Source organism: Lethenteron reissneri, unplaced genomic scaffold (genome assembly GCF_015708825.2).
Source record: "Lethenteron reissneri isolate LAM-NWPU_2019-01 unplaced genomic scaffold, ASM1570882v1 scaffold_1864, whole genome shotgun sequence".
NCBI lineage: Eukaryota > Metazoa > Chordata > Hyperoartia > Petromyzontiformes > Petromyzontidae > Lethenteron > Lethenteron reissneri.
The window spans coordinates 1,503,767-1,515,961 of record NW_026891624.1 but is presented as its reverse complement, the minus strand read 5'-3'; the positions used below and the strand labels follow the sequence as shown (position 1 = coordinate 1,515,961).

General features: G+C 46.8%; 2 non-coding genes across 2 annotated transcripts; both read right to left on the bottom strand.

The window, feature by feature from the left end:
- Positions 1-1,380: 1,380 nt before the first annotated feature.
- On the bottom strand, positions 1,381-1,454 carry TRNAI-AAU (transfer RNA isoleucine (anticodon AAU)). Its single transcript has one exon. It is a non-coding gene; the product is annotated as a tRNA-Ile (tRNA).
- A 681-nt stretch (positions 1,455-2,135) lies between these two features.
- Positions 2,136-2,209, bottom strand: TRNAI-AAU (transfer RNA isoleucine (anticodon AAU)). Its single transcript has one exon. It is a non-coding gene; the product is annotated as a tRNA-Ile (tRNA).
- Positions 2,210-12,195: the final 9,986 nt, after the last annotated feature.

Genomic DNA, 12,195 nt, shown 5'->3' with positions numbered 1-12,195 from the left:
GAATATCCTACACTCCGAGTCAATTTTTCTCTTTCTTGACATCATTGTTTCCTAGGGAGTCAAAATTTATATTAGTAAAATACCAATATATATACAACGCTACAAAAACAATATACCAGCAATAACTTTGCCCACACAGAGACATACAGACTGCACTGCCCATCAATGCAGTCTGATTGGGGGGAACTCCGCCCCCTCTCCCTCTTCCACCAATGACCGTCCTTCTCATGTAGAAAAAAAGTAACAGACAGGCAGCGGCGGCAAAAACACCCGGCGGGCCGGATAAATGTCCTCGGCGGGCCGCATGTGGCCCGCGGGCCGTAGTTTGAGGACCCCTGCTCTAACCAGCTGAGCTAACCGGCCACTTCCGTTAGACTGGTGCAAGATATCCTTCACGTGAGCACGTGCAAATGCTTTTCAAAAGTTTCGCTCAGAAATTTGGAGAAAGAATGCCGAAAAAATGAACCCGTAAAAACAAAGTTTTTGACTATAAATCTTTTATATGCGTGGCGGCTAGAGTCCTCTCGTCCTCTGGCTTGAGATGGCTGCCACCTATGGGTCAGATGATTGCTTGCCACCATTAAGCAATTGGTAATTACATATAATTTTTTTTTCCTAAAAAGTGTAAAATTTTGGAAAAAAATTTTCACGAAAATTTATTGTCACGCACAACGAGTATGTGTGCAAAATGTCAGCTCGATTGGATCACGGGAAGTGGGTAAAAAAACGACCGAAAGATTTGCACGGTCGTAAGCGCGCAAGCAAGCAAGCAAGTGAACTTAATATAAAGGATTTAAAAATGTAAACGAAAACCCGATAAACTGAGAGTTCACTAAGAGAGAACCCCAATTAAAAACAATGAAAATTAGAAAGATGCAAGAAAAGGATATGTAGACCTAAGAACTGATAAAGAAACACATTTTATTTATACTTTTAAAATAAAGTAACTGAGAGGATAAACAAAAAAACTAGGAAAAGAACCCAAACATTGAGAGGAAACACCAAGTAACAACAAGGTAATTCAAGCAAGTGTGTGGGAAGTCCAAGGCAGTGATGTAAACAACACAAACTGCAAAGGAACTCTAAAAATTCAAGAGATTGAAAAAAAAAAAGGAGATGAAATTCGAACAAACTGATTGATGCACCCAATAAATTGGGACACATTCCCAGGATACTAAGATTCTGCTCCAAAAAGTGAAAGGAAATTCCAAGAAACAGGCAGAAATCTAAGGGATGGTGCGGCAAACCGAGAAAACTTGAGAAATATTCCTTGAAATGAGAAATACTGATAACCTGCCAGGAAAAAAGCCCAAGAAGCTGAGAGAGAAATCATCAAGAGCTCAAATCTCTTTAAATTATTTAAATGGAGAAAACAGCCGCTGGCCAGTATGGGGATCGAACCCAGGACCTTGGCGTTATTAGCACCACGCTCTAACCAGCTGAGCTAACCGGCCACCTCTATATAACTGTTGCGAGATATTCTTCATGTGAGCACGTGCAAATGCTTTTCAACACTCGCTCAGAAACTGGGAGAAAGAATTCCGAAAAATGTCAATAAAAACCCGATAAACTGAGAAGACAACCAATGAATTGGAAGAGAACCCCAAATAAAAACCATGAAAAATGGAAAATTGCAAGAAACTGAAAGGTAGACCTAAAAAACTGATAAAGAAACGTATTTTATTCATAGTTTTAAAAGGAAGAAAATGAGAGGATTAACGAGCAACTGGGAAGAGAGCCCAAACATTGACAGGAAACACCAAGTAACAACAAGATAAGTCAAGCAAGTGTGTGGGAAGTCCAAGGCAGTGGTGTAAACAAACACAAACTGCAAAGGAACTCTTAAAATCGAAGAGATGGAAAGTAAAAAAGGAGAGAAAATTCGAACAAACTGATTGATGGACCCAAAAAATTGGGACACACTCCCAGGAAACTAAGATTCTGCTCCAACAAGTAAAAGGAAATTACAAGAAACCGAGGCAGAATCCTAAGGGATGGTGCGGCAAACCGAGTAAACTTGAGAGATATTCCGTGAAATGAGAAAAATGAAAACCTGCCAGGCAAACCCAATAAAGCTGAGAAAGCATCAAGAGCAAAATTTTCATAGAATTTTTTAAATGAAGGAAAACAGTAACTGGCCAGTATGGGGATCGAACCCAGGACCTTGGCGTTATTAGCACCACGCTCTAACCAGCTGAGCTAACCGGCCACCTACACCAGAGCAACGCAAGATATCCTTCATGTGAGCACGTGCAAATGCTTTTCAACGCTCGCTCAGAAACTGTGAGAAAGAATTCCAAAACATTTCAATGAAAACCAGATTAACTGAGAAGACAACCAATGAACTGGGAGAGAACCCCAAATGAAAACCAGAAAAATTAGAAAGTAGCAAAAAAAGGATAGGTAGACCTAAAAAACTGATGAAGAAACACATTTTATTTATAGTTTTAAAATGAAAAAAACTGAGGATAAGCAAGAAACTGGGAAGAGAGCCCAAACATTGAGAGGAAACACCAAGTAACAACAAGATAAGTAAAGCAAGTGTGTAGGACAGGGGTCCTCAAACTACGGCCCGCGGGCCACATGCGGCCCGCCGAGGACATTTATCCGGCCCATGGTCACTAATTGGGCTGCGCTGGTGAGCACTAATTGGGCTGCGCTGGTGAGCACTAATTGGGTTGCGCTGGTAAGCACTCATTGGGCTGCGGTGGTGGGCACTGATTGGGCTGCGGTGGCGAGCACTGATTGAGCTGCGGCGGTGGGCACTGATTGAGCTGCGGCGGTGGGCACTGATTAAGCTGCGGCGGTGGGCACTCATTGGGCTGCGCTGGTGAGCACTAATTGGGCTGCGCTGGTGAGCACTAATTGGGCTGCGCTGGTGAGCACTAATTGGGCTGCGCTGGTGAGCACTAATTGGGCTGCGCTGGTGAGCACTAATTGGGCTGCGCTGGTGAGCACTAATTGGGCTGCGCTGGTGAGCACTCATTGAGCTGCGGTGGTGAGCACTCATTGGGCTGCGGTGGTGGGCACTGATTGGGCTGCGGTGGTGGGCACTGATTGGGCTGCGGTCGCGAGCACTGATTTGGCTTCGCTGGTGAGCACTGATTGAGCTGCGGCGGTGGGCACTGATTGAGCTGCGGCGGTGGGCACTCATTGGGCTGCGCTGGTGAATGGTTAAATGGGCCAATTGACTGGACTTGCCCCCCAGGCCTAAGGCTGCCAGCCCTCCCCTGGCTGCGCTTGACTGGCTCTCTCTCCCTCAGCTCCCTCACTTGCCCCTCGGCTCCACTCCCAGTGATATTCCTGTGTGCTGGGGGTGTAGATCCCCAGCACACGCACCGCTGAGTAAATGATAGAGGGGTAATAACAGAGTGATCTCTGATCTCTGGAGGAGCTGCCTGCTGTTTTCCCGTGCTGGTCAGTGACAGACAGCCGAGGAGTAGGAAACCCAATTTAAATGACAGTAAGTGCATTTATATTCTGATTGCTATTCAGTTGTATGAGGTTATATGTTGTATGTTATGTAAGCCCCGGTTCATACTGTTGCGATCTCTGAGCAGTGCGAGTTCAGCCATATGCTTGTATGGCTGAACTTGCATTAGATTCGGAAGAAAAAAGGCACATGTGCCTTCTTTTTTCCTGCTGTGGAATCGGATCGCTTGGGTCTTCTCCCCCATGCGATCAGATTCCTATGCGAGTTCGCAGATCGCACTGCGATCTGTGAACAAAACTGCAGGTGTAATTAACTTTATAATGGCACCCGCACCAGTGTGAGCCTGGGGTAAAAGCGGAGTTCCCCCAATCAGACTGCATTGATGGGCAGTGCAGTCTGTATGTCTCTGTGTGGGCAAAGTTATAGCTGGTATATTGTTTTTGTAGCGCTGTATATATATTGGTATTTTACTAATAGCAATTTTGACTCCGTAGGAAACAAAGATGTCAAGAAAGAGAAAAATGTACTCGGAGTGTAGGATATTCAAAGAACAGTGGACTTATGATTACTTTTTCATGCAGTACAAGGAAAGAGCTGTGTGTCTGATATGCCAGAATATAGTGTCTGTGCTCAAACAATACAATTTACGTCGACACTATGAAACTCAACATAAAGATAAATATGATTGTTTGGTCGGAGAAGTGAGAAAAGATAAAATAATTAAACTGAAAAATACATTAACAACTCCGCAAAAAACTTTTGTGAAGCAGAAGCAGCTAAATAATTCATCACTGCGATTAAGTTTTCAAGTTGCCAAGCTAATAGCGTGCACTGGCAGACCATTCGTGGAGGGAGAATTTGTTAAATAATGCCTTCTTTCTGTTGCCAAAGAGATGTGTCCAGAGAAGGCCGATTTATTTAGTACAGTGAGTCTTTCAGAACCTACAATTACACGGAGGATTGAAGAAATGGGAGAAAATTTGCATCAGCATTTGCAAAACTCCACAAAAAAACTTTCCTAATTTTCCTTGGCACTCAACGAAAGCAATGATATTCGTGATTCTGCACAACTTCTAATTTTTATTCGTGGGACGAATGACTATTTCGAAGTCACAGAAGAGCTTGCTGCACTGCAAAGCATCAAAGGAACAACTACAGGAGAGGATATCTATGAAAAGGTTTGCCAAACTGTGAATGGTTTGGAGCTGAACTGGGCTAAACTAGTCAGTGTGACAACTGATGGTGCTCCTAGCATGGTGGGGTCTAAGAAAGGAGTAATTACTCGCATTAAGCAAGAGCTGGACAAACATAACCATTCTCATCCAATAGCCATACACTGCCTCATCCACCAACAAGCGCTGTGTAGTAAATCACTGAAGTGGGACTCTGTTATGAAAATTGTGGTATCTTGTGTTAACTTCATTAGAGCTCATGCACTAAACCACAGACAATTTCAGGAATTTCTGTCTGAGCTAAATGTTGACTATGAAGATGTTCTGTACCACACAGAAGTCCGTTGGCTGAGTCGAGGGAGAGTTTTGAAACGTTTCTATGACTTACTTCCACAGATTACAGCTTTTCTGCTTTCAAAAAACAAAGAAGTACCAGAGCTCAATGATGCAGAATGGAAATGGCACCTTGCCTTTCTGACAGATGTAACAGAGCTACTCAACAGTTTCAATTTGCAACTTCAAGGAAAGGGGAAGGTCATCTGTGATATGCAATCACATGTCAAAGCATTTGAAGTAAAATTAGGCCTCCTCATCAAACAAGTGAAGGAGGAAAACTTCTGCCATCTCCCCACAACTCAAAATCTGTTAGTGGAAAAACCATTGGTTGCATTCCCAAACAAAACATGTGTGGATTCACTGGAAAAATTGCAAAAGGAGTTCCAATTTAGATTTAAAGAGCTTCATCTCCATGAACAGGACATACAACTTTTCCGTAACTCATTTTCTATCTACATTGAAAATGTGGATACAATTTACCAAATGGAACTGGCTGAACTGCAGAATTGTGACTCTCTGAAAGACGCATTCAAGTCAAGCAGCCTTCATAATTTCTATGCATCCCTCCCCTCTGAGACATATCCTCATCTCAGGAACCATGCACTCAAAATGGCAACCATCTTTGGCAGCACTTATGTCTGTGAACAGACTTTTTCCAGAATGAAACATTTGAAATCTCCAACCAGATCTAGACTAACGGATGCACACTTGCATCACTTGTTACGACTAGCAGTGACAAATATGGAACCGGACATTGACCATCTCATTAGCCAAAAGCAGGCCCATAGTTCCCATGGAAATACTGGCAAGTTTGTTGATTTAACTTTACTTGTTCTTCATTTTAAATATTGTATTTGTTCCCGTTTTGTTTCTTCACTTCAAAATAAGATATATGCAGTGTGCATAGGAATTTGTTCATAGTTTTTTTAACTATAGTCCGGCCCTTCAACGGTCTGAGGGACAGTGAACTGGCCCCCTGTTTAAAAAGTTTGAGGACCCCTGGCTTAAGATGTCTGGGCCATGTTGTCTTGCTGATATAGTTTGTGCATTGTGTGTATACGACTGAGTATTGGTGCTAGACAGATAATTCATTGTATGGGATTTTTACTCAGATGAACATGCCTGCCTTTGCTGTAGGAAGGATGCATAGCCTTGTGTAGAAGGGGTATTGTAGGATTTGGTAAATGATGCAAAGTGCCTATTTTAGGCTGCAATAAAGCAGCTGTTAGAACAGGACACTGCTAAATAATTTGCACCACGTGTAGAGCAGTTTCCACCGGCTCAGGCACAATGCTTCCACTGAGGTTGTACAACAGGGAAAAATGGTGAGGATGGATACCATTTTATGCATTAGCCTCAAGTGGCCCAAGTTGATATCGCGGTCATTTTCCGCATCGAGTATTGGGCACCACGTGAGGAAGTGGTAACTTCAATATACTGTGACTTACGTGAGAGGCTTAGTCCGAGTATTGTGTTAAGACGTAGGAAAGGGAGAAGACACAGCTAGGGTGGGAGTGGGCGAAGGAAAGTTGTTTGCATGTATGATGTTAGTTTGACATGCACAACGAAAGAACTTGGCCGCCACTTCTATTCCAGTTGGAATAGTATGGTTCAATGTTTTCGTTGCAAACAACACATATCAAATGTCGAACCAACCTTCAATCGTAATACAGGCTTTTTTTGGTTTAGATTGCGTAAATAGATGTACCTGTATTATGTGTTAAAGTTTCATTCAGTTAATCATGGCAGCATTTAGGATGCTATAATGTCACGGAGGACAAAAAATAAGCAGTGATGTCACAACGCAGAGGATGCATTGATATTACAGAGGACAGCCAGCCAATATGTTATGCTGTTAAATATATGAATTGCTGGTATGGGCTGAATGTACTTAATCACACGTATAATTATCAATGATGGCAATGGATTTGACCCATAGACTCACGTGACGGCACAGTAGGCCACGCCCAGCAGTGGCGTAATCAATTCAGTGTACAGGGCATCTATTCAGATTCAGATGAACGCTGTACATGTGTAACGACTCGATATTTGAAGACACGTTCACTTGACAGCAAAGGTCTCTACTCCAGCAGCAGCCCCGAGCCTCTCCTCTTGATCGCATTTTTCCCCAGCGTGGCCATCCCTTGAAACTTGGCCACGCCCCTACTCTCGAACCCTCTGTACTGTCTTTACATACAGTGAGGGAAAAAGTGTTTGATCCCCTACTGATGTTGTACGTTTGCCCACTGACAAAGAAATGATCATATTCGTAGGTTTTTTCGGTTAAGTCACGTAAGTAAAACATCAAAATAAAAATAAAATAAAAATAAAAATCACGACGTTTCGGAGGCAACACAAGTCTCCGTCATCAGGTGGGACCGTCACAGCCGAATTAGCTGCATCAAGTGAAGCAATGATTCAAGATGTAATCCCTTATAAGCAAGTTGAAGGGAGGTGGAGAGGGGGGGGTTGGAGAGCTTATCAGACTGTGGTAGCCAATGAATGGAAACGTATCGGGAGGGAGGAGGAGCGGTGATCAAAGACTGCAACGCAGTGCTCAACACAATGCATGGAAACGTATCGGGAGGGAGGAGGAGCGGCGATCAAAGACTGCATGCAATGCTCAACACAAAAAAACCTAAGAATATGAATCTTTGCAGTCATGAAAGCTTCAAATCTAGAAAGAAATGATCAGTCTATAATTTTAATGGTAGGTTTATTTGAACAGTGAGAGACAGAATAACAACAACAAAATCCAGAAAAACGCATGTCAAAAATGTTATAAATTGATTTGCATGACCCAGGGGAAGGCATAGCACAGCAAGGACCCAGTTCAACTGGTAACACAATCCGGCTCGTGTATGCGACTCCCGACAGATGGCATTGGGATAAATAGGACGCTGGAGGCAGTTTATTTTAAATGGACGGATTTCGAACGGGTCCTCATCTGCGGACCCCCAGGTGGGGCAGAAGCAGTTCCCCCGGGGGTCCCAGGGACGACTTGAAGATGGCCTAAGGGGCACGGCCCCTCTCGGCAAGAAGGAAAAGCAGGAGGAGTGGATGCTGGCCGCTCTGGTGGACAGAGTAGAGAGGGTGGTGGCGTATGGCAGTAGAGTGCTCTCACCGGCCGAGCAACATTATTGTGTAACGCGCCGGGAACTACTCGCCATAGTTTTATTTGTACAGCAGTACCAGCCCTATTTGTATGGCACGCGGTTCGAGGTGAGCTCTGATCACGCCGCCCTCCAGTACGCCTTGCGCTTTGAGCAACCATCGGGCCAGCTCTCACGTTGTTTGGTTAGAAATTCTGCAGGATTACTCGTTCTGGGTGTCTTATCGTAATGGGATGCGGCACACTAATGCTGACGCACTGTCACAGCTTCCCCTGGACGGCGACTCCACATGTCTTTCTGGCTCGACCCGCTGCAAATCGCCGGACATGATTGTGTCCCTCCCCCATTGTCGCGTCGGTATCGACTCCTTCCACGAAGGAGCCCAGCGCTCCGTGGCACGTGACGCTGCCCTGGGCTGACCCACTCCGAATAGGGGCGCCTCCAGGCAGAGTACGCTTCCCTATTTAATATGCGGCGCCGTGTAGGGGAGTTGGATGACGGCTCGGGCCAACGCAGGGTAGCTCTCGTCATTCAAAAGGGGGGCCTGTTGATGTATTGGGATGGCGGGTTGCAACGCTATTGTATTATTGTGCCTAGGTGCCTCAGGGGCAGGCTGATTGTGGCCATCCATGAGCGGCTGATGCATTTGGGGGTTTATAAGACCCTGGCCACCCTTCAGCTTGATTCTTTTTGGCCCGACATGACACCGGACATTAAAAAGTTTTTAAGGGGTGTGTGCAGTGTGCTTGTCGCAAGCCGCCGGCTGTGAATTGCTGCCTGCCCTTACAGTCCATTAAAGTGTCCCGCATCAACGAGCTTGTGGCTCTAGACATATTGGGACCCTTTCCTACTACTACCCGGGGAAATAAATACTTACTTATGGACGTTGAATACTTTTTCCGCTGGCCTGTGGTTTGGCCGCTCCCAAATCAATCAGCTGCCGGTATCACCGAGACATTTTTGCATGGGTACGTGCTAGATAAAGGGCCCCCGGAGTGCCTCCTCACTGATCAGGGGGAAAAAATGTCGGCTAAACTGCTGAAGGAGGTGTGCGAACTTTTGGGACAGAAAAGGTTCGCACATCACCCTATCATCACCAAACGGATGGGATGGTAGAGTGGCTCAATAGGACTCTGACCTCGATGTTGAGTCAGCAGGTCGATGAGTCACGTAAAGATTGGGATTTGCGCATCCCTGGGGTGCTTGCGGCCTACAGAATGACTCCGCATGTTTCCACTGGCTACTCGCCGCTCTTTTGCTGTATGGACGGGAACCAAACCCCCCCATTGATGTCCAGCTTAAAATGGCTCCTGGGAAGCCGAAGGTTACCATCTCTGAACCTATGTGGTTTACCCTCCAATGGGTTTCAGAGGCGCCCGAGGCCTCTAGAGAAAATTCCGCCGCCTGGGAATTGGCCAACGAGTGGTTGAGACGTCGTCGCGAATCGGGCAAATAGTGGGCCCCGGGAGACAGGGCTTGGCTGCACTGTCCGAAAGTGCCTGTCGGCACATCGCCCAAGCTGTGGCCCTGGCGGGGTCCGGTCGAAGTGGTATGGGCTAAGATCCGGTTCGGCCGCCGGAATTAGTCCATACATCCGTCGCGACTTATGTCGTTTTTTAATCCCCATCACATCCCCTCATCTCAAATTTCTGAGGGCCGAGTGTCGGGTGTACTGGGTGAGCTGGGGGGCGCGCCTGTGGAGGTGGTCCCTCAGGGTGGCTCTGTGGTCCCGCCCACAGGATCGGAGCTTGTGATGCCCTCGGCACTGACGGCTGCTGCTCCTCTGGACGCCCCGCTGAGTGCGGAGCAGCTGACAACCGACCACCCCCCGTCGACGCCGCCGCCCTTGATGGAGCGGCCACACCTGCCTGCCAGCATTTAAATTCCCCCTGGACCTTCCAGTGAGCTTAGGCCCACCTCGCCTGGAGGTCCAGCCACACGGACTCGTTCAAAAACCGCATGCTTCAAATGACTCTTTCACCTGTTGCGAGTTGTTACTCTGGTAATTTATTGTTCTGTGCGTGCGTGATTTTACAGAGGGGCACCGAATGTGGTGGGGGTTTTGCGAGTTAACCGGTTAATGCATGCTTGTTGTGTCGTTAATTCACCATTCACATTTTTTTATTTTTTTATTCTCTTCTCTCCTTATATGTGTAGTGGGCGACAGAGACGGTGTCGTTGAGGCACACTATTTATTGTAACTCACAGGGTAACAATGGAAGGGGTAACGGCCCCTTCACCCGTACTGGACTGGGATGCACCCCTAGGCTATCTGCCTAACTATTATGCTCCCAGGTCCTCCGCTAAAGGCGCTAGGGGAGGCTACCTGACTTGGCCCTGGTCAATGCGCAGGTCACGACACCCAGCCAGACAGACCTGGCCCTTAGAAGGACATCGGCTCTGAGGCTCTGGGGCCACACCACTAGCTTGCTCTGCCTAGCCCTGAGAAGGACAGCGGGTCAGAGGAGTTCCAGGGTTTATCTGGCCGGTCTTCAGTCTTCACTGGCCCTTTGCTCTTTAGCTCCCCAACACTTCCCCGAGCTCTCTGGCTCTCCGCCTTTTATACCAACTTGCCACCGAGGGACGGGGCTGTGTGGGATCACAGCATCCTCCCACAGCCCGCCAGGGTGGTAACCGTTTGCGGACGTGTTGTGGACACCTCTGTGTACCCGTCCGTTTCCCTCCCGTAACACCCCTACATGTGTAAATATGTTGCTCGCGAAATGTATTGTCGGTCGCCGGTTATTTATTGACGTTCTATTTGTTGAGATCTACACATTTCTCGGTTAAATATGGTCACAGCCGGGATGGCTGTATGTTACATCGGGGGGGGGGGGGGGGGGGTGATGTAGTGACATATGATGTCACTACCGTGTTGGGTCTGTTCGCATGATGTCACTGCTATGTCGGGTCGGTACGAATGACATCACTGCCGGGTCGGGCAGTGTGGAGGCTGCTGACGAGTGCCACGGGGGTCGTGTCAGGCCGTTGCACTCTAAGTTAACCCGACCGGACACATGACCGGATCAAGGTGGGGGCCAGGGACTCCAGGGGGACCTTGGGGGTCACGTGGTCAGGGAGCAGAGTCTTCTCGAAGGTTCGAGAAGATGGGCGTGGCCTGGGTGTGGTCAGGCCACACTGAGGTGCATATAAGCGGCTCCGCATGCAGAGCGGGGCTGTTCATGTCCGGGATGAAGACGCCTCATGAAGACTGAAGACAGAAGCCTCAAGTCGTAGTGGCCAAGCAGAGTAGTACCCGAGTGTTCGAGTGTTAGCGAGATTAGGACGGTGGTCGCCACCTTATATATAGTGTGTGGGTTACAGTTGTTATGCAGCTCTGTTAAATAAACAGTGTTGCCTCCATACGAGTGTGTGCGCCTCTGTCGAACCATTACATAATTGTAGATGCACGAAAGCTCCTCAAAACATTGAAATAAAGAGTTGACGTTCCACAACTCTCAGGTGTGCCTCGGTGGTGGAGTCACTCGATCCTCAAGAGGAGGGCAGAACACAACGCAGAGTATCCACTCATCGCCTCCGAACTCGTATTATGTTGTTGTCTTTATTAACCAGCCTGTCCCCTCATTATGATCATGGGAGTAGAGGGATAGGGTGAGCCGGTTACATATTCATTCCTTACAAGGCAGTTGGGCCGGTAGATTTTGTTAGACATATTTTTACCGGATACTCTCGATTATCTGCGTGCGGTTCATTCCATTTTCGGAAAAACAGCGCACGTAAAATTTTGCCAGAAATTGAAAACTTTCGCTTAAGCCCAAGTTAATCATTTAAAACCGTTTTGGAAATGTGTACTACAAGTAGACGTGCTTAAACCGAACAAATATGTATCTTGGCTCTGCTGTCCACTTAGTGGGCGGGGTCTTCTGCTGGGCCGGAGCAAGAAAGTGTTATTATCACTAAGCATACACATCGTTGATCGATCGATTGTGAATTTTGAGCGAGGAGATCCGTGGAAAATGGATATTTTTGGATTATCCGCGATTTTGAATTATCCATGGCTGTCTACCGCGTCATTAGTGCGGATAATCGAGGGTTTACTGTCATATGTTTTTACGCGGAGAGACAGATCTATGGAAAGAGAAGTTTAGCAGCCAACGACTGTCTCCTGCTCCTAATCTCG